At 45.3% G+C, this 21,954-nt stretch overlaps 1 non-coding gene across 1 annotated transcript; it reads right to left on the bottom strand.

Annotated features, from left to right (window-relative positions):
- Positions 1 to 2,000: 2,000 nt before the first annotated feature.
- Trnas-cga lies at positions 2,001 to 2,074 on the bottom strand. The gene has a single exon. It is a non-coding gene; the product is annotated as a tRNA-Ser (tRNA).
- Positions 2,075 to 21,954: the final 19,880 nt, after the last annotated feature.

Raw genomic sequence — 21,954 nt, 5'->3', positions numbered from 1 at the left:
ACACGCGGGTCCGACATGTACTAAATGGACCGCGGCCGATTTAAGCTACCACCTAGCAAGTGTGGTGTCTGGCGGTGACACCACATTCACGAACTTCGTGTTCCCAAATGATGATGGAATTTTTATGGATGACACTGAACCATGTCTCTCGGCTACAGCTGTTGGCTATGGGTTTTAAGAACATTGCGGACAATTCGGGCAAGTTATTTGGCCACACAGATCGTCCGACGTGAATCCCATCGAACATTTATGGGACTTAATCGAGAGGTTATTTCATGCACGAAATCCAGCACTGGCTACAGTTTCGCAGTTATGGACAGCTATAGAGGAAGCATGGCTCAATATTTCTCCAGGGGACTTACAAAGACTTTGTAAGTGGGCTGTTTAGGTTTTTACATTGGTAACGCCACGTAGCACTCTGTATGAAAATCACTGGCTGTGCTGTGTGCAGTCTGTGGCTGGTTGGCATTGTTGGAATATTTACTATTGTAGTGTTGGGCAGTTGGAGGTGAGCCGCGCGTAGCGTTGCGCAGTTGGAGGTGAGCCGCCAACAGTGGTGGATGTGGGGAGCGAAATGGCGGAATTTTGAGAGCGGATGATCTGGACGTGTGTCCATCAGAGACAGTAAATTTGTAAGACTGGATGTCATGAACTGATATATACATATGACTTTTCAACACTATTAAGGTAAATACATTGTTTGTTCTCCATAAAAATCTTTCATTTGCTAACTATGCCTACCAGTAGTTAGTGCCTTCAGTAGTTGGAATCTTTTATTTAGCTGGCGGTATTGGCACTCGCTGTATTGCAGTAGTTCGAGTAACGAAGGTTTTTGTGAGGTAAGTGATTCATGAAAGGTATAGGTTATTGTTAGTCAGGGCCATTCTTTTGTAGGGATTATTGAAAGTCAGATTGCGTTGTGCTAAAAATATTGTGTGTCAGTTTATTGATGATCTGAATAAGTAAAGAGAGAAATGTCTGTGCACGTTCAGTTTTGGTCAGCTGTTTGAAAATCAAATAACGTAAGGGGTTTATCAGCACAGTCAATCATAAATTTTTCTAGGGGGAGGTTTCAACTTGTTGAGTCCATGCCACGTCGAGTTGCTACACTACACGGAGTAAAACGAGGTGTCTCATGACATCAATCACCTTATTGTGTCTGAACTCCAAAACGTGTTTTTTTTAATCTCGAAATGAAAACTGTTGCTTATCGAGATGTATTTGTTCTCACTTGGTTTCAGACCTTGTTTTGACTCTCGCCGACACACTGTCGTCTGAGACAACTGCAGACTATCGACGTCTGACTCTGTGAGTCGAATATTTGATACTGATATTGTGATGAATTGTTTGTAATCTCAAGACCTTTTTCAGGTTACCACGCTCACAGTTGCAGATTTGCACGTTTAGTTTAGCGCTCTGTCGCGTCTGATTCAGCTTCTCCATGCTCATATGCAATTTGCTCGTCAGAGCCGAGAATGTGTTACTTGTCGACTGTCTAGGACAAACTATTTTGCTTAAGGGCCAATGTTGACTCTGTTGGGCGATACTTTCAGCCAAAAATGGTTCAAATGGCTCTGAGCACTATGGGCCTTAACATATGAGGTCATCAGTCCCCTAGAACTTAGAACTACTTAAACCTAACTAACCTAAGGACATCACACACATCCATGCCCGAGGCAGGATCCGAACTTGCGACCGTAGCGGTCGCGCGGTTCCAGACTGAAGCGCCTAGAACCGCTCGGCCACTCCAGCCGGCTACTTTGAGCCACCAAAGAAAGCGGGTGCGAATGGAGGGCCGGGGGCGAGTAGCCACTAAGAAAAGAGAAGTTCAATTATCACCAAACCATGGTTATTGGCAGAAGATTTATCACTTACACTTTTTAATCTGCTTATTGTAAGATATCACACCAAATAGACATATCAAAAAAAACCAGAATGAGATTTTCACTCTGCAGCGGAGTGTGCGCTGATATGAAACGTCCTGGCAGATTAAAACCGTGTGCACCGACCGAGACTCGAACTCGGGACCTTTGCCTTTCGCGGGCAAGTGCTCTACCATCTGAGCTACCGAAGCACGACTCACGCCCGGTCATCACAGCTTTACTTCTGCCAGTACCTCGTCTCCTACCTTCCAAACTTTACAGAAGCTCTCCTGCGAACCTTGCAGGAGTGCTAATCGAGCTTCTGTAAAGTTTGGAAGGTAGGAGACGAGGTACTGGCAGAAGTAAAGCTGTGAGGACCGGGCGTGAGTCGTGCTTCGGTAGCTCAGATGGTAAAGCACTTGCCCGCGAAAGGCAAAGGTCCCGAGTTCGAGTCTCGGTCGGTGCACACGGTTTTAATCTGCCAGGAAGGTTCATATCAAAAAAAGTTTTTCGTCATCACGGTTCCCAGAACTCCTGAAGATAGACGTTGACTGGATATTGTATCACAAACACAGTCCCATCGACTGTTCAGATATCTAAGTAAACCCGCCCAAATATGTAAACAACCATGCATGAGCAGCGCCTATTAGACGGAGGGGGTCCGACAGCCTATCAGTTCCAGTCATTCCATCAGGAAGTACACGGCCGGTGTTTTATGTAGTTCAACCATGCCTGGCGGTCAATACCGCGCTTCGATCGTGTCGGGAAGGGCCCTCAACAAGGGAAGTGTCCAGGCGTCTCGGAGTGAACCAAAGCGATGTTGTTCGGACATGGAGGAGATACAGAGAGACAGGATCTGTCGATGACATGCCTCGCTCAGGTAGCCCAAGGGATACTACTGTAGTGGATGATCGCTACCTACGGATTATGGCTCGGAGGAACCCTGGCAGCAACGCCACCATGTTGAATAATGCTTTTCGTCCAGCCACAGGACGCCGTGTTACGACTCAAACTGTGGACGATGGGCTGCATGATGTGCAAATTCACTCCCGACGTCCATGGCGAGGTCATTCTGTGCAACCTCGACACCATGCAGCGCGGTACAGATGGCCCAACAACATGCCCAAAGGACCGCTCAGGATTGGCATCACGTTCTCTTCACCGATGAGTGTCGCATATGCCTTCAACCAAACAATCGTCGGAGACTTGTCTGGAGGTAAGCCGGTCACGCTGAAGGCCTTAGACACTGTCCAGCGAGTGCAGCAAGGTGGAGGTTCCCTGCTGTTTTGCGATGGCATTATCTGGGGCCGACGTACGACTAGAGTGGCCACCATGTTCTCCAGACATGAAGCCTATCGAACATGCCTGGGATAGATTCAAAAGGGCTGTTTATGGACGACGTGACCCACCAACCACTCTGGGGGATCTACGTCGAATCGCCGTTGAGGAGTGGGACAATCTGGACCAGCAGTGCCTTGATGGACTTGTGGATAGTATGCCACGACGAATACAGGCATGCGTGAATGCAAGAGGACGTGCTACTGGGTATTAGACTTACCGGTGTGGACAGCAACCCGGACCACCACCTCGTTGTATGGTGGTACAACATGCAACGTGTGGTTTACATCAGCAATAAAAAGGGCGTAAATAATGTTTATGTTGATCTTATTCCAATTTTCTGTGCAGGTTCCGGAACCGAGGGGATGCAAATCTTTTTTTGACGTGTGTTTTTTTAAGTGAAAAAGAAAGTAATATATTGGCGCTACAAGCATTTTTATGAAGGCTTACACAGTGACGAAGTTTCAATACTTAACCAGGTAATGTGGCCAGTGCAATCGCATCAGAATCCCATGTTTGTCTTCCTGATTTCTGATCGCATCTTCTAGGCACCTTAACGCCGTTGTATCTGTAAGAATACCAAGCGGCTGCAGCAGACCGTTCTCAATCGGACTTTTGTACTATGAGAAATATGACAGGAAGAAACGGTTTAAAAAAACTTAATTCAAAAGTGTCACCTTGAAATGGCGCATGTCAGCTTTTAGGGCTTATCAATCAGTTTTATATGTTGTGTTATGCGTATTTTTTTTCTTTAAAGTATCTAATTCTTGTTGAGTGTACACATGCGCCGCCAATTTTCTGTACGGACACTATGGCGGCATTAGTGATCCACAGAAGAAACTATCAAACTGAAATAAATAACAAGGAACTACATTTATAGGCCAAAAGACGATGTTAAAACATTTATATTGTTAAAAATCGTTACTTTTCGTATATGTGAGGTAACAAGAATACTATAAGTGACATACATTACATCAAAGGACTGGAATACAAAAGACATATTATTAAAAATGACAGAACTACATTCCTGTCAATCTCACTGACAACAACGGCTACGTATATTACAACTAGTGTGACCACTTCTCAGCAGGGAGCAGCACTGTTCAAAGCAAAAAGTATGCAATGGTCACTTTTCTCATCCTGGCCAAATTACCACAATTCTCTTTCGATCTTACTATAAATTTCTAACTCACATAACTTAGTATAGTAGGTGCAGTATGAGACACTATCACAAATGTTTGCTACATGATTTGAATGCCATTTTTTTTTTTTTACTGATCGCGTTCTATTATCACAGTCTATACTGTTTTCTTAGTAACTGCTACAAACATGTACCATATTTGAAGATGACCGTCCCTATACTACACATTCACGAATCCATGTTGCTTCCGCTTGACGTGTATACCACAGCAGCTGCGCACGCTCGTTGGCTGTCAGCATTGGAAGACAAACCCTAAAATATTCCACCTCTAATTTCTGTATTTCTGTTAATCTTGCAGTGGCCGCGCTACGTACCATTACGTCCCTGACGTAAACGGCAGACTTTACTTAGCTCAGAGTCGAAGTCAGCAAGCTCAGTTAAAACAAAGCACATCTTAAAACAATGGTAAATTTGTAAGTATTTTTGTTTGTTACTGAGAAAGAAGAATACAGTCTTGAGAAGCTCGTACTGCCAGCTCACGGCTTTTGGATTTTTCTGTTAGTTGCTAGAAGCATATTATGAAAAAATACGACCGCGGGAGAAGTTGACAGTACTTGCGTGTTATAGAAATGTCTACTAATACTGAGAAAAATGTATGCAGTAATAAACTCAAGCACTCGCACTTTGCATTGCAAGTTGATGAACCAGCAGATATTACCAACCAATCGCAACTCTTAGCATTTGCCAGTCTCATTAATCAAGATCAAGCAGTAAATCAGTTTCTTTTTTGCAAACAATTAAGTGTGTCTGCTATAGGTGAGGACGTTTTCAACATTTTAAATGCTTATCTTAATGAGTGGCAGTTAACATGGAAGTCGTGTGTAGGCATTTTTACAGATGGCGCCCCTGCAGTGGTAGGCCGTGTTAAGGATCTTATTTCTTTTGCAGAAAAACAAAATTAAGATATTATCGTAACTCACTGCTTTCTTCATAGGGAGACCCTAACATCAAAGACATTGAGAGAAAAATTGAGAGAAGTCTTAGAGAAAGTTGTTCAGACGGTAAATTCTATTGAAACAAGACATGTCAAAACCCAGAATGAGATTTTCACTCTGCAGCGGAGTGTGCGCTGATATGAAACTTCCTGGTAGATTAAAACTGTGTGCCCGACCGAGACTCGAACTCGGAACCTTTGCCTTTCGCGGGCAAGTGCTCTACCAACTGAGCTACCGAAGCACGACTCACGCCCGGTACCCAAAGCTTTACTTCTGCCAGTACCTCGTCTCCAAGAGCACTTGCCCGCGAAAGGCAAAGGTCCCGATTTCGAGTCTCGGTCGGGCACACAGTTTTAATCTGCCAGGAAGTTTCATGTCAAAACCCGTTTATTCGAAAATCTGTGTATCGATACGGAGTCAGAACACAGATGGTTCCTTTTACACACAGAAGTGAGGTGGTTGTCGAGGGGCAGATTACTTACCGGTGTGGCCGTGCGGTTCTAGGCACTTCAGTTTGGAACCGCGAGACCGCTACGGTCGCAGGTTCGAATCCTGCCTCGGGCATGGATGTGTGTGATGTCGTTAGGTTAGTTAGGTTTAAGTAGTTCTGAGTTCTAGGTGACTGATGACCTCAGATGTTGTCCCATAGTGCTCAGAGCCATTTGAACCGGTTGAGAGTTTATCTTTCAATCATATCTCCCAACATAGAAGAAATCGCGAGAACACATCAGACCCATGTTTCTCTTAAACACTAGAAAGAGTAGACGCAAGGTATTCTTCATTTATATTGCATTATTACTTTTCTCTACAATTTGAATTAATCGTTAGTTTTATTGCATTATTTCATTTCAATACGTTCCACTTAATAGTTCCTCTTGGCAGGGTAGGAGGTAATACGGCGTTCAGCAGTCGCGTTCGGGTGACAATCGTGGGTCATGAGTCTCTCACATTTTTTGTATAAAAATTAATTGTTCATGTTGTGATAATGTATTTTTTTATTATTATAAGTTGTATTTTCTGGAGTCGGGACGCGAAATTCAAAATAAAATGACTTAATTGCTATTTTATCACAGTGTTTATTTCCTGTATTGACTGTTGCAGAATATTCCTCAGAAATGTGTATACAGTGCGCCCACAATTACTTGCGGCCTTTTAAATGCGCCCTAAGTTCAAAAAGTTTGAGAACCATTGGTCTAGGAAAATGAGTCTGACCAGAAATCCATTAACGCTTGACAGTACTGTGGATTAACTCAATGTTTATTTACCAACTTTAAGAGCGACGCATATGCCGTACCGTTTGGTCGTGCAAAGAAGGCACGAAACGAGGTGTGCGAAAATAATTTGCACGGCGCCTGCAGGGCGAGGGTTGGTGAGATAGGGGATGGTTAGGAAAATTCCACGACCGTGCTAGTCATCCACGGATGCTTGTGCGCCTGTACCGACCGGCGACTATGATAGTTATATTTTACAAACAAAAGTAAAAAGGTTTCGCTAAAAGCGCATCATTTCTACCAAAAAATTGTGAAATTAAGGTAAGGCTGTTGTAATGCAGTTCTAGTGCAATGAGTTGAAGAAAATAGCATTTAAGGCACTTATTAATAATGAATCACCGTGAAGCATTATGTTGTAAAAACTTGCAATCCATAGTTGCAGTCTTGGACTGCAAGTTTTTTACAGCAGAGATCAAATACAGGGTTATTACAAATGATTGAAGCGATTTCACAGCTCTACAATACCTTTATTATTTGAGATATTTTCACAATGCTTTGCATACACATGCAAAAACTCAAAAACTTTTTTTAGACGTTCACAAATGTTCGATATGTGCCCCTTTAGTGATTCGGCAGACATCAAGCCGATAATCAAGTTCCTCCCACACTCGGCGCAGCATGTCCCCATCAATTAATTCGAAAGCATCGTTGATGCGAGCTCGCAGTTCTGGCACGTTTCTTGGTAGAGGAGGTTTAAACACTTCACCATTAAGAAAAAATGTTGCTTCATCACTGAAAACAAGTTTCTCACTGAACGCATTCTCTTCCATGAGCTGTTGCAACCGCGCCGAAAATTCAAAGCGTTTGACTTTGTTATCGGATGTCAGGGCTTGTAGCAATTGTAAACGGTAAGGCTTCTGCTTTAGCCTTTTCCGTAAGATTTTCCAAACCGTCGGCTGTGGTACGTTTAGCTCCCTGCTTGCTTTATTCGTCGACTTCCGCGGGCTACGCGTGAAACTTGCCCGCACGCGTTCAACCGTTTCTTCGCTCGCTGCAGGCCGACCCGTTGATTTCCCCTTACAGAGGCATCCAGAAGCTTTAAACTGCGCATACCATCGCCGAATGGAGTTAGCAGTTGGTGGATCTTTGCTGAACATCGTCCTGAAGTGCCGTTGCACTGTTATGACTGACTGATGTGAGTGCATTTCAAGCACGACATACGCTTTCTCGGCTCCTGTCGCCATTTTGTCTCACTGCGCTCTCGAGCGCTCTGGTAGCAGAAACCTGAAGTGCGGCTTCAGCCGAACAAAACTTAATGAGTTTTTCTACGTATCTGTAGTGTGTCGTGACCATATGTCAATGAATGGAGCTACAGTGAATTTATGAAATCGCTTCAATCATTTGTAATAGCCCTGTAAGTTACTGTGTTGGCCATTAATCACTCCCACCAATGTATACTGTTATGATTATAGCTGAGCCTTGCACGGCTCGTGTTCATGCCATTTATTGCTTATCATCTTCTATTTCGGTACTGCCCCCTCGTTTTCTTATTCCATTTACTGGCGCCACTAACTTCCGGCCTTAGTTGTCGGTGAGCGGCAGCAGCAGAGCATATCGATAAGTGCACTGCCGTACCATCTCTGGAGCGACCGATAGTATTTCCGGGTCGTCGTGTGTCTGGCAGTTAGTTGGAGACGGACCAGCAGTGCAGTCGGGACGCAGCAGCAGTGGAGTCGGCGACGGAGCGCCGGTGAGGCGCCGACAGCCAGTGCTCGCCGACCGCTGGCGACACGCATGAACCGTCCAACGGAGGAAGATTGGAGTGGGACGACCATTCGTTGGTTGTTCGGTTGGTCGTCTCATCGGCCGACGTATATTTGGTCCTCTCACCGATCCTGGGCAGTTGGTCGGTTGGCATGGAGCAGCGTGGTTTGGCCGGGCCTGCTGGCGGCCTCTATGTGGTGTCCGAGTCTCTGGTGCTGTTCCCATTGCTACGAGGTTCGTGGCTCACCGATCCTGGACATGAAAGTTGAGTTCTGACTCAGTCTACCAGCAAGTCACGACTCTTCACATTGTGTCGTCTGAAGTTTGTTGTCGGCTGTTGGGACATTCCTGCGAGGAAAGTATGTTTTTGAAGTTGGCAAATTTGAGCCACCCTCCGGTGGAGTTTAACTATACTTGGTTATTTCAATTGAAGTGCACCAGCTGAATCTTCTGCATTGTGGCCGTTAACGTTCCGGTTACCTGCCCTGGTCATTGACATAAATTCAGGCAGTGTGTTTTCCTCATCGTGTTGTCGCTGTCCAGAATGCTGTGTAGTTTGACAGCTCAATGTGTAATTGATTGTGGGCACCAATACCATCTACATTGTTTCTTTGAACTCCCTGTTGTGTGCTGGTCAGGTGAAGCGGAGGTTATCTTGTCAGTGGGTCTGTCAGTTGGATTGTCGTCGGATCGAGAATGGTAGGGCCGACTGCCTGTCTCACATAAGCGAGCGTTAGTGTTTGAATTCCAGGCCGACCCTCGGAACTTCTGAGTGCCCTTGGGTGTACTGCCTTTTCTTGTTTGTTCTTTCTGTTTGTACTTGTATGGCTTCTAGCCGATTTTTAGATTAAGGTTGTTTTGCCCTTAAGGCATCAGATGGTTTGCGCCTTCAGCCTAATTTAAGAACTGTTTTATGTAAAGCCTTTGGCATTTTTAAAATTAATGTTATTGAGTCTCAAGTATTGGGCCTTCAGCCGATTGTGAATTACAGTTGTTCTGCTCTTAAGCTGTCAGATTCTTTGAGCCTTCTGATTAATTAAGGAACTGTTTTAAGATACGGCTTTGTCTTTTAAATTTCCGATTTTGGTTGAGCTTTACTTTATTGGCTTTCAGCCATTTTAAATTAACGTGGTCTCGCCCTTAAGGCATGAGATTTTACAGTGCATTCAGCCGCGAATTAATTTCCAAAACTAAAGCTGTGTTTTTTTTAAAAACATATTTTCTTGGCCCTTGTAATGTTTGATCAAATAAAAGGTTGTATGTTCGAGTGTAGCTGTCAGCCGCTTATTTTGGCCGCTTTCCACAACTTAAACTACCTGTCCTGCCCGGAGGGTTTAGCAGGGCGTCTCAGTAGCAATGTGACAATTTTCTGACCATTCCGTTTCTTCAGACCGCAGCATTCTGCCATACGAATAATTATTTTTTTCGCATCACCGCGGTTACACTTTCCCTTGAATTCCTTACACTTCTCGGTGGCGTAAGGGATGACCCCGATGGGCCAGCAATGGCTTTATCGTCACTAATTATTTTGAAATACCTTTGCCCAGCTCGCAAACAGTCGCTACTGTTAGATTAGCAGCAATGGAAGAGAGAAGACAGTCGGCATGAAACGTTCCGAATACTGTCGACACTCAAGGAGAATAAGCCACCTTACTTCCTTAACCAAACTATTCGACTCCTTCCGTATTATACCTGTCGTGAAATGGATAACATTGATTAGCTGTATGTTGTTTCATATTTGGCCATATGTTTTCCTTAAATATTATAGGGCGCATCCGCAAATGTTCTAGGGCGCATACTTTGAGAACCACTGCTCTAGGAGCTACAGCGCTACGCCGGAACGCCGCTTAAGAGCAGACAGGAAATGTTCGATAGCGCAGGCGGCAGCGCGCGACACGATACGTTGTGACGTGTGATTGGAGGCACGGGCGTGACCCGCTTCCGTAGCGGGCGCCCGTGTGGCCGTGTTGTGACGTGAGGTGAGATCGGGCCTGGCTGCGATGCGGAAGGTGTTTCAGGACGAACAGCAGCTATTTTAGGAGCAGCTAGTAAAGGCTGCAACGACCTTGCCGCAGTGGATACACCGGTTCCCGTCAGATCACCGAAATTAAGCGCTATCGGGCGTGGCCGGCACTTGGATGGGTGACCTTCCAGACCGCCATGCGCTGTTGCCATTTTTAGGGGTGCACTCAGCCTCGTGATGCCAATTGAGGAGCTACTCGACCGAATAGTAGCGGCTCCGGTCAAAGAAAACGATCATAACGACCGGGAGAGCGGTGTGCTGACAACACGCCCCTCCTATCCGCATCCTCAGTGAGGATGACACGGCGGTCGGATGGTCCCGATGGGCCACTTGTGGCCTGAAGACGGAGGCTAATTCCAACAAAGCGTTCTGCGTAATGTGTGTTCGATTTTTATTGATTATGAGATAGAGCTGCTTACAGAGATAATCGTTCGTTTCGTGTGTGGTACTCAACTTGCTGTTGGTTTATTTCTCGATTGTCATTTTTAAGTCCAAGTTGTGAGGTTGAGCTTGAGCTTGAGCTTACGTAATGAATTTTTAGATTATGATTGAGATTTGTTGGCCAGTTCTAATAGTTTAAGCCTTTAGCACGTGTTTACAAACGCTGAGTATGCAGATATGGTATTTATGTTTAGGTTTCGTAGTGGAGACACAGTAGTGTGTATAGAGGTTACGGTAGACAATTTCCTAACCACAGACGGCCAGATCCGAGACTGCTTTACTCGTGTTTTCACAAAAGTGCGTGAGGCTCCTTCAGCGCACACCGTTCATGTCTCATCTGGAGGAGCAGGGGAACACAGTGTGCACTAACAACCAGTGGTGTTCAATCCGACAGTCCAAATGAACAGAACGTGGGTGAAGTAAAAGTCTTGAGTTGGTAGTTCTTCGACAAGCACACACAGAATTTCTGCCCGTATTGGTGTTGCACATGCAAGAAAATGGTGGACATTACGTGCTCTTGTCATTTGTAGTGCGCTCAACTCCTTCGAGAAGGAATTGAAGGTAGACTTTTGCGATTTTGTCACTGTCTAATTTCAAATCGTCCACTAATCGTAGTAATAAGGTTAGTTGCCCTATTCCGTCCTTGCTCCTAATTTCGTATCCCCATGAAGTTCCGTTTCCACAGTTGATAACTAATATTCAGCTCCAAGCGCGTGCGCCATCTAGTTCGATCATCTTGTTGAGAGACTGTCATATGTATAGCACTTTTAGCTTCAGTGTAAGAAGGAGGTAATTTTTTATGCTGAGGTGAGTAGTGCAGTTATCAAATTAGCGTCTGTCTTTTCCTGAGATGAGGACTGATTTGTGTTCAAATATTGGGCTTATAGCAATCGTGTGTTGTGCAGTTTGTAGCGTGTAATAGTTATACTCAAGTGTTTGGGGTGTGTTACTAAGGCGGCCATTGTAATAAACTTGAGAATCTCTGTAATTCCGTGCCCCCTTGCTGTTCCTGTCTTCGTCTTGGAGAAGTAGTTCGGAACTGTCACCGAATTTTGATTTTATTTGCTATTTCTAGAGATTATTTTATTTTTGTCAGAAGAGAAAAGCGCAAGTAGAGAGAAATGGATTCGTTGCATGAAATACTTGGTTTGATATCACTAAACATGCTCGTCATCTACACAAACATACAAAGTCGTACGTACCACATCTTTAGAAGACTGAGAGACCTTGAAGACATCGTTCATTCATGGAGTTCAAGCGATTCATAATGGTGAAAGTGTCTGGCAGTGTTAGAATGAAAAAAATGCATTTAAATTAATGTCCGCCCCGATATGTACCACCCCCTGACCATCCTAAAAAAAAGAAAAGATAGCTGAGTAGTCAGCGTGACGGATTGCCGTCCTACGGGCCCGGGTTCGATTCCCGCCAGGGTCGGGGATTTTCTCCGCTCAGGGGCTGGGCGTTGTCTTCATCCCCATCCGGCGCGCAGCTCGCCCAATGTGGCGTCGAATGTAGTAAGACCTGCACCGAGGCGGCCGGACCTGCCCCGTAAGGGGCCTCCCGGCCAATGACGCCAAACGCTCATTTCCATTTACATTAATTGCACTTGTGAAAATTTTTATGGGAGACAAAATTTTGTATTTCAGTGTTTTTTGCATTTCTGTTTTTGAAGTGTTAATGTCTATGTCGAATACTGACTATAACATGTTAGAACAATTTAATTGTAACATTCCTGCAGATGGACAGTAAATTCAGGGATATATATACACCAATTTTGAGCCTTTTTCATAACCTTGCAGGGCTTTTATAGGCCCTAACGTACTAAGAGGACGTAATCTGAGCACCCTGCCTTGCAGTTTACTGATAAATCCACATCCACTCGTGATCCGCATCGCTCCTCCATATTTTGTCCATCCCCTGTAGAAGTTTTTCATGTATGGCGCTACAGAAGAATGCTCAAGATCAGATGGTTAAGTCGAATAACTAGAGAGGTACTGAATACAACTGTGGAGAAAGAAATTTGTGGGGCAAGTGGACTAAAAGACGTGATCGCTTGATGGGACACATACTCAGACATACTCAGACGTTAAACACTAATCTCCTCCTCCTCCTGCTCCTCCCATACTCAGACACGAAGGCATTGTCAGTATGGTAATGGGCGAAAGAGAGGGTGGTATGTGGGAGACCACGGCATGAATATAGTAAGCAGGTTCAGACGGAAAGTCGCCGTACACCTACATCTACATGGAAGCTCTGCAAGGCACCGTACGGTGAGTGGCGGAGGGTACCCTGTACCACTACTAGTAATTTCCTTTCCCGTTCCACTCGCAAGCAGAGTGACGGAAAAATGACTGTACGTATGCCTCCGTATGAGCCCCGATTTCCCGAATCTTATCTTCGTGGTCCTTAGGCGTAATGTATGTTGACGGCAGTAGAATCGCCCAGTGGTCAGCTTCAGATGCCAGTTCTCCAAATTTTCAAAAACGTTTCTCGAAAAGAACATCGCCTCCCCTCCAGGAATTCCCATTCGATTTCTCGAAGCATCTCCGTAACGCATGTTGTTCGGACCTACCGGTAACAAATATAGCAGCCCGCCTCTGAAATGCTTCGATGTCTTCATTCAATCCGACCCGGTACTGATCCCAAACACACGAGCAGTATTCAAGAATAGGTCGCATCGGCGCCTCATATGTTGTCTCCTTCACGAGGGAACCACGCTTTCCTAAAATTCTCCCAGTAAACCGAAGTCGACCATTCGCCTTCCCTACCACAGTTCCCAAATGCTCGTTCCTTTCATATCGCTTTGCAACGCTACGCCCAGATATTTAACGACTTGACTGTGTCGAGAAGGACACTAGTAATACAGTATCCGAACATCACACGTTTGTTCTTCCTACTTATCCGCATTAACTTACATTTTCCCACATTTAGAGCTCGCTGCCATTCAGCACACTAACTAGATACACTACTGGCCATTAAAATTGCTACACCAAGAAGAAATGCAGATGATAAACGGGTATTCATTGGACAAATATATGGTACTATAACTGACATGTGATTACATTTTCACGCAATTTTTGTGCATAGATCGTGAGAAATCAGTGCCCAGGACAACCACCTCTGGCCGTAATAACAGCCTTGACACGCCTGGGCATTGAGTCAAACAGAGCTTGGATGGCGTGTACAGGTACAGCCGCCCATGCAGCTTCACTACGATACCACAGTTCATCAAGAGTAGTGACTGGCGTATTGTGACGAGCTAGTTGCTCGGCCACCATTGACCAGACGTTTTCAGGTGGTTAGAGATCTGGAGAATGTGCTGGCCAGGGCGGCAGTCGAACATTTTCTATATCCAGAAAGGCCCGTACAGGACCTGCAACATGCGGTCGTGCATTATCCTGCTGAAATATAGGGTTTCGAAGGCATCGTATGAAAGGTAGAGCCACGGCTCGTAACACATCTGAAATGTAAAGTCCACTGTTCAAAGTGCAGTCAGTGCGAACAAGAGGTGACCGAGACGTGTAACCAATGGCACCCCATACCATCACGCCAGGTGATACGCCAGTATGGCGATGACGAATACACGCTTCCAATGTGCGTTCACCGCTATGTCGCCAAACACGGATGCGACCATCATGATGCTGTAAACAGAACCTGGATTCATCCGGAAGAATGACGTTTTGCCATTCGTGCACCCAGGTTCGTCGTTGAGTACACCATCGCAGGCGCTCCTGTCTGTCAAGCAGCGTCAAGGGTAACCGCAACCATGGTCTCCGAGCTGATAGTCCATGCTGCTGCAAACGTCGTCGAACTGTTCGTGCAGATGGTTGTTGTCTTGCAAACGTCCCCATCTGTTGACTCAGGGATCGAGACGTGGCTGCACGATCCGTTACAGCCATGCGGATATGATGCCTGTCATCTCGACTGCTAGTGATACGAGGCCGTTGGGATGCAGCACGGCGTTCCGAACCTGAACCTACCGATTCCGTATTCTGCTAATAGTCTTTGGATCTCGACCAACGCGAGCAGCAATGTCGCGATACGATAAACCGCAATCGCGATAGCCTACAATCCGACCTTTATCAAAGTCGGAAACGTGATGGTACGCATTTCTCCTCCTTACACGAGGCATCACCACAACGTTTCACCAGGCAACGCCGGTCAACTGCTGTGTGTGTATGAGAAATCGGTTGGAAGCTTTCCTCATGTCATCACGTTGTAGATGTTGCCACCGGCGCCAACCTTGTGTGAATGCTCTGAAAAAGCGAATCGTTTGCATATCACAGCATCATCTTCCTGTCGGTTAAATTTCGCGTCTGTAGCACGTCATCTTCGTGGTGTAGCAATTTTAATAGCCAGAAGTGTATTTTGCGTCAGTCGTCTTGTATCATCCTACAGTCACTCAAACTTCGACACCTTACTGTACAACACAGCACCATGCGCAAACAATCGCAGATTGATGCCCACCCTGTCCGCCAAATCGTTTATGTCTACAGGGAATAACAGCGGCCTTCTCACACTTCTCTGAGGCGCTCCTGACGAAGCCCCTGTCTCTGATGAACATTCGCATTCGTCGAGAACATACTGGGTTCTATTACTTAGAAGTCTTCGCGGCATTCACACATCAGTGAACCCATTGTATATGCTCGTACCTTCGTTAACAGCCTGCAATGGGACACCGTGTCAAATGCTTCGCGGAAATCTATAAATGTGGAATCTGCGCTCGTTGCACTTCATCCGTAGTTCGCAGTATATCAAGTGAGAAAAGGGCAAGCTGAGTTTCGCACGAGCGATGCTTTCTAAAACCATGCTGATTCGTGGACATAAGCTTCTCAGTCTCAAGAAAGTTTACTATATTCGAACTGGGAATATGTTCAAGTATTCTGCAGCAAACCGGTTTTAGGGATACATATCGGTAATTTTGCGAGGTGCCGGGGTGGAGAAGAGTTGGGACCTCTTTAATTCACACGAATTTTGCATGAGAACGAGACATGCACTCGACCCCGTCCGTATCTACCAGCTAAGTAATTATGAGCACAACGGTAACGGAAGGAAATGATGATGGACCCTGCTAGTTGGTAAAATAAGGAGTGCAAACTCACAATAATTTAATAAAAATTGTAATCTACTCAAAAAATGAGAACTTTATCATAATAAACAATAGGAAATGGGATTCTGCCTGTATCTACGAAATGATATGCGGGTTAAATATTACAATGAGATTTATTATACATCAGGTCATAAATGCACATCATTGTCGACACACACGGTAAGTTAAAGGATAGGTTCAAAAATGGTTCAAATGGCTCTGAGCACTATGGGACTAAACTTCTAAGGTCATCAGTCCCCTAGAACTTAGAACTACTTAAACCTAACCAACCTAAGGACATCACACACATCCATGCCCGAGGCAGGATTCGAACGTGCGACCGTAGCGGTCGCGCGGTTCCAGACTGTAGCGCCTAGAACCGCTCGGCCACCCCGGCCGGCTAAAGGATAGGGTATACTGAAATATTATGAGAATAAGAGTTGGCTCGAGAACAAGGGGCTCCTACTCTCTGTGATGCAGTAGACTCACGATAATGACTGGACGTCCTAATGAATCAAATATCAATCTCGCAACTGCATAGCAGTATCGCAATTAGTAGTGGGAGCTCAAATGGGATCACAGGGAGAAACAAGCAAGGTGGACTTGTAGTTAAGCGAGCGCGCGTGCTGCTGAGGGATTCAGTATAAAATTGGTAAGGTCCTCCAATGCTGGAGCCGCAAACTACTGTACCAGTACTGAAATCTGCAGCGTGTCGTCGGTAGACAGCGTCCTGATGATGTAGGCGCCGACTTCTGCCTTGCAGCAACTCTGCGTCAACCCCTGGCCGTGAAGGCTGTCCGAGAATTCTAAGTTCTTCCGAAAACGAGCGACCAAGTCGCAAGACCGACTCCGAGGAAGATCAGATCCCGAATCCCCTCTGTGATGCGATGCAAGAGCGAAGCCAGCATTGCTCAACTCCCTACTTTCCTCGAAAGCTGTGGATCAGCATTCAGGTCTGATTCCAAAATTCCCGCACACTGTCTCAGAACATCAGTCGCGCCAATAGCGACCGTTCCCCCCAATTTCGAGCAGGGTTTTATGACGTCAACTAGCCTCAGTTTAAGTTGACCAATCATGTCCCTGCTATCCAGCTGAGGGCACTGAACTTTCCGTTTGACCGGCTACGAAAACAACCTGCCTAGACCACTGGCCATCCGGCGCCAGACAGTCGCATCCAGCAGGGCACAGTCCACAAGTATTCTCAGGATCGAGAGGACAGTGCAGTCAGTCGGTGCCAGGAATCTTCGTTCCGGACTCGCCGGAACAGTAAACACACAAACTGTGGCGACACTCAGAAGTCTCGCAGGTTGTTTCGCTCTGCATACAATAGGCGAAACTCGACCGACGTCAGTCGTTCCGCCAAGCGCTTAAGCCTATCGTACGAACCCCTCTGAATTCAGGGAAGTGCGGCCACCAACCGGAAATGCCGTGTGCCGCGTCCTCCGATGCTTTCCTCGCATGGGCCACCAAGGGAACTAACCCAACATGGTTAGGAATCAAGTGAAAAGTACTTTTTGAGCTCTCAGTAGAAATTCATAAGAATAACCTTATTCGGTCTGGTACTACCGTGCAATGACATAGACGAAAATATAAAGTTGACGAAAATGAGAGGAGACATGTAAAAGAGGGCATGGAACCACTCAATTTTGCTGCTCCGATCTTTTACCCTTCTTGTACACAGGAGTCACCTATGCTTTTTTCCAGTCGCTTGGGACTTCGCTCTGGGCGAAAGAATATTCGGAGATGAAGCGGCTCGCACAGGACGGGAGAGCTGCATCGAACCAGTCTCCGGACTGAGCGCTACAGCAAGACTATAGCGTCCTTCGGTGCTGTCTCGAGGCGAGGTCGCTCCAGCCGTGTGTTTCACACCGTCGCCCCGCGTTCAGCGCGCCAGAGACGCCAGTACGTTTGTTCCCTGCTTGCCGTGACGTCAGACTGGGTCGCCACGTACGGGCCTGTGTTCTATTGTAATGTCGCTTCAGGGCATTCCGAGCGGAACGGAACACTGGCGAATGCGGGCTTCCTTGTCCGGAACTTTCCATCTACCCAGCGACCCCTGTTCACTTTCCAAGTGACGCTGCAGGGCCGGCCGAAGTTGCCGCGCGGTTCTAGGCGCTCCAGTCCGGAGCCGCGCTGCTGCTACGGTCGCAGGTTCGAATCCTGCCTCGGGCATGGATGTGTGTGATGTCCTTAGGTTAGTTAGGTTTAACTAGTTCTAAGTTCTAGTGGACTAATGACCTCAGCAGTTGAGTGCCATAGTGCTCAGAGCCATTTGAACCATTTTTTTGACGCTGCAGGCGTCCGTTTCTCGACTCTTATACACAGCCGTCTAAACGCGCTGAACTTCTTACTTTAACCCTGGCGGGGGCTGTGGGGAGTGGATGAGGGGGAGTAAAACGAAATTTCGTGAGTGGTAGAGAAAAGGGTTCAATTGCAGTGGAGTCAGAGGAAACTAAAAAATAACCTCCGTTGTAACTACGATCGAGCCTCGATAATTCAGAATTCGAAGGACCAATAAGAAATTCGAATAACTAATTGAGAGGTCGATTTAACACGAGTTTTATGGATCAACGTGAAATCAGGGAGAAGTCGAAATAAGCATAAGGAAAAAGGTGGTACACTAGTGTTAATACCATACGTACTTCTCTACAAATGAAAGGACACACTAACAACTTTAAATAAAAAAATATATAGTTTTTACCATTCTTATTTTAATATTTCAAACTAAAGGCACGTACGAATTTCCGAGAATACACAACAAAACACTGATTTTTCTGTGCTCAACAAATTTTGTCATCAACGCTTTTTCTTCATAGATGGAATGTAACTCATATCAAGAAATACAACGTAAAAGTTTTTTTGATTGACACTACATGAAACGAAAAACGAAAATGTACAGTTAAATACCTTCAAAAGTTTTGTTAGAAAATGTCTTCATTGTGAATTGAAATCTCCTGCCAAATTACAAGGGTTGGAACTTAAATAGTGGCAACACTGCTCTGGAGACACTATGCAATGGAATCTGCTCCGTTCGATCGATGGGACTGGGAGTACTGTACCATCCACCATACTCCCCAGACTTTAGTTCAAAATGGCTCTGAGCACTATGGGACTTAACATCTATGGTCATCAGTCCCCTAGAACTAAGAACAACTTAAACCTAACTAACCTAAGGACAGCACACAACACCCAGTCATCACGAGGCAGAGAAAATCCCTGACCCCGCCGGGAATCGAACCCGGAAACCCGGGCGTGGGGAGCGAGAACGCTACTGCACGACCACGAGCTGCGGACCAGACTTTAGTCCTTGTCACTTTGATTTGATTCCGAAGATGAAGGAACCACTTCGTGGCATCCGCTTCAGAACTGTTCCAGAGATTCGACAGGCAATAGACCGCTCGATTCGCACCATCAACAGAACAGGCTCCGCTAACGGTATACTACGCCTTCCATATCGCTGGCAACGGGTTCTACACAACGTTGATGACTACTTTCAAGGACAGTAATAGGTGCAAACATGTAACACTTTTGTATTGGTTGTGACTAAATAGTTGGCACTATTTAAGTTTCAACCCTCGTATGTTAGTGGATAAAATGTAGAATTTGCACAAAAGTTTGTCAGGAATATAACATTCACAACCAAACAGCACTTTGTGTACATGGCCATGTTCGTATATGTAGCCCTCACACATGATTGTTACGACCTAAAAATCACAGTATACAATAAAATGCACAGTAGCATATCTTTTAGCTTGACATATTTCATTGGAATGTACTGTTGGAATGGAATGAAATGGAATAAATCAAGCTAACAGGCGTGTTACTGTGCATTTCATTATATATTGTGATTTTTATGATGTGACAATCATCTGTGAGCGTTACATACACGGGCATGGACATGTACACAACTTCAGTCTGGAACGGCGCGACCGCTACGGTCGCAGGTTCGAATCCTGCCTCGGGCATGGATGTGTGTGTGATGTCCTTAGGTTAGTTAGGTTTAAGTAGTTCTAAGTTTTAGTGGACTGATGAACTCAGATGTTAAGTCCCATAGTGCTCAGAGGCCTTTGAACCATGTACACAAAGTGCTGTTAGTTGTGAATGTTGTATTCCTGACAAACGTCTGTACAAGTTGCTGCATTTTTTCTCTAACATGAGAACTTGGTGAGAGGTTTCAACTCACTATGAACAAGTTTTATAGCAAGACGTTTGGAAGTATGTCGATGCACAGTTTTCTTCTTCTTTCAATGTAATGGCAAATAAAAAATTTTCTGAATTATTACTTTATAATTCATGATATGAGGTACATTCTGTCTATGTTCACTATGTTGCAGACCTGAAGTGAGGTTGACAGCAAAGTGTCGAAATGAGTTGTCGAAAGTAAAGAAATTTTTGTACGATCTTGGCTGTAGAAAGCTTTTTTTTACCGAATGAATTAGGGTTGGTTTACGGACACAACCTCCGATGGGTGGGTTTCGTCCTGTATACTGAGTTAGCCATTTCTCAAGAAGCGCGACTCTCTTGGTCGGGACCTCTTCATCCACTATTACTACTGAGTTTCAGCAATCTTATCTCCCTGCTTCAGGCTTGTCGACAGCGTCGAGTATGGAGTCACGTAAGTTTTTGCTACATACTGTTCGTCACTGCACATTTCACTGCCTTAATAAGCGTACTGGATAACTGCTAAATCTCAGACAGTTTGTAGAAGATGGCTTTGAAGCTCGGGAGATGACAGGAGTGGCATTTGCCGACTTATCAGCGGCGTATGATACGGCCAATCACCATCTAATAGTATTAAAGGTCTACAATCTGAGCAAAGCTTTAGGTCTAACCAGACGCATCGCCTCCCATCTGCAGAATTGCAGGTTCTTGGTCGACTTTCAAGAACAGCGTAGTCGATGGAGACTACAGAATAATGACCTCCCGCAAAGAAGTTTTTTGGCTCCAATTCTGTTTAATTTATACACGAACTGCCAACCTATAGCCCCAAACACCAGGAGCTTCTTATATGCTGACGACCTCGCTCTAGCCACCCAGAGCACAGGTTTTGAATCAGTAGAGAACAACCTCACGAATGCCCTTGTAGGTCTATCCAGATATTACAACACAAACTAGCTTAACTAGAAACAAGGAAGCCTCTCGCTAGTTGAAAATAGTATGGTCGGAGGTCGAACTGGAATACTAAGAGGTTCCAAAATTCCTAGGAGTGACATTTGACAGATCACTCAGTTTCAAAAAGCACTGCATTAAATGCAAGTCGAAAGTTTCCACCAGGAACAATCTCCTACGGAAACTGGCCGGATCATAGTGGGGCAGTCAACCTGAAACAATCCGAACGTCTGCAGTGGCTCTATGCTATTCTGCTGCAGAGTAAGCCTGTCCTGTTTGGTATAATTCAACTCGTGCCAAACAGGTGGATGAAGCTCTCAACGAAACCTGTAGAATTATAACAGGTTTCTTGAAAACCACTCCAGTCGAATGGCTTTACTACGTCGCAGGAATAGCAGCACCACGTGTTCCAAGAGAGGTAGCTGCGAACAAGGAAATAAAGGCAGCGGAACAGGAAATTACGCATCCGCTGCATGGGCATGAACCGCATCCGCAACAACTGAAGTCAAGGAAGAGTTTCCTTAGGACATCAAAGGCACTTAGAACCACTGCTGAAAAAGCTGGGTTACAACTGTGGAGGCCTACGACCTATCTTCCCCCTGGCTGGAAAATAGTTGTTGAAGCTTTACCTCCAGGTCATGGCGGGGAATGGACAACTTGAAAGTACCTTAATAGACTGAGATCCTGAGTTGGAAGATCAGAAGTTAACTTAACACGATGGGGGTACACTGATGTAAATGATATCCGCTGTGACTGTGGAGAACAACAGACGGTTCGGCACATGCTTCGGTGTCGATTGTGCCTAGTCTCCTCTACAGAAGACAATCTTCAATATGCAACAGAAAATGCACAGGAAGTGGCCAAGCTCTGGTCAAAAGTAATTTAATCATAATTGTGTAAAAGGCATGTACGTGTATCTGTGTGTTTCTGACACGAGAATAATAATAATAATAATAATAATAATAATAATAATAATAATAA

The sequence above is a fragment of the Schistocerca piceifrons genome, chromosome 9 (assembly GCF_021461385.2).
Source record: "Schistocerca piceifrons isolate TAMUIC-IGC-003096 chromosome 9, iqSchPice1.1, whole genome shotgun sequence".
NCBI lineage: Eukaryota > Metazoa > Arthropoda > Insecta > Orthoptera > Acrididae > Schistocerca > Schistocerca piceifrons.
The sequence above is the reverse complement of the archived record's forward strand: the minus strand, read 5'-3'. Positions and strand labels throughout refer to the sequence as shown.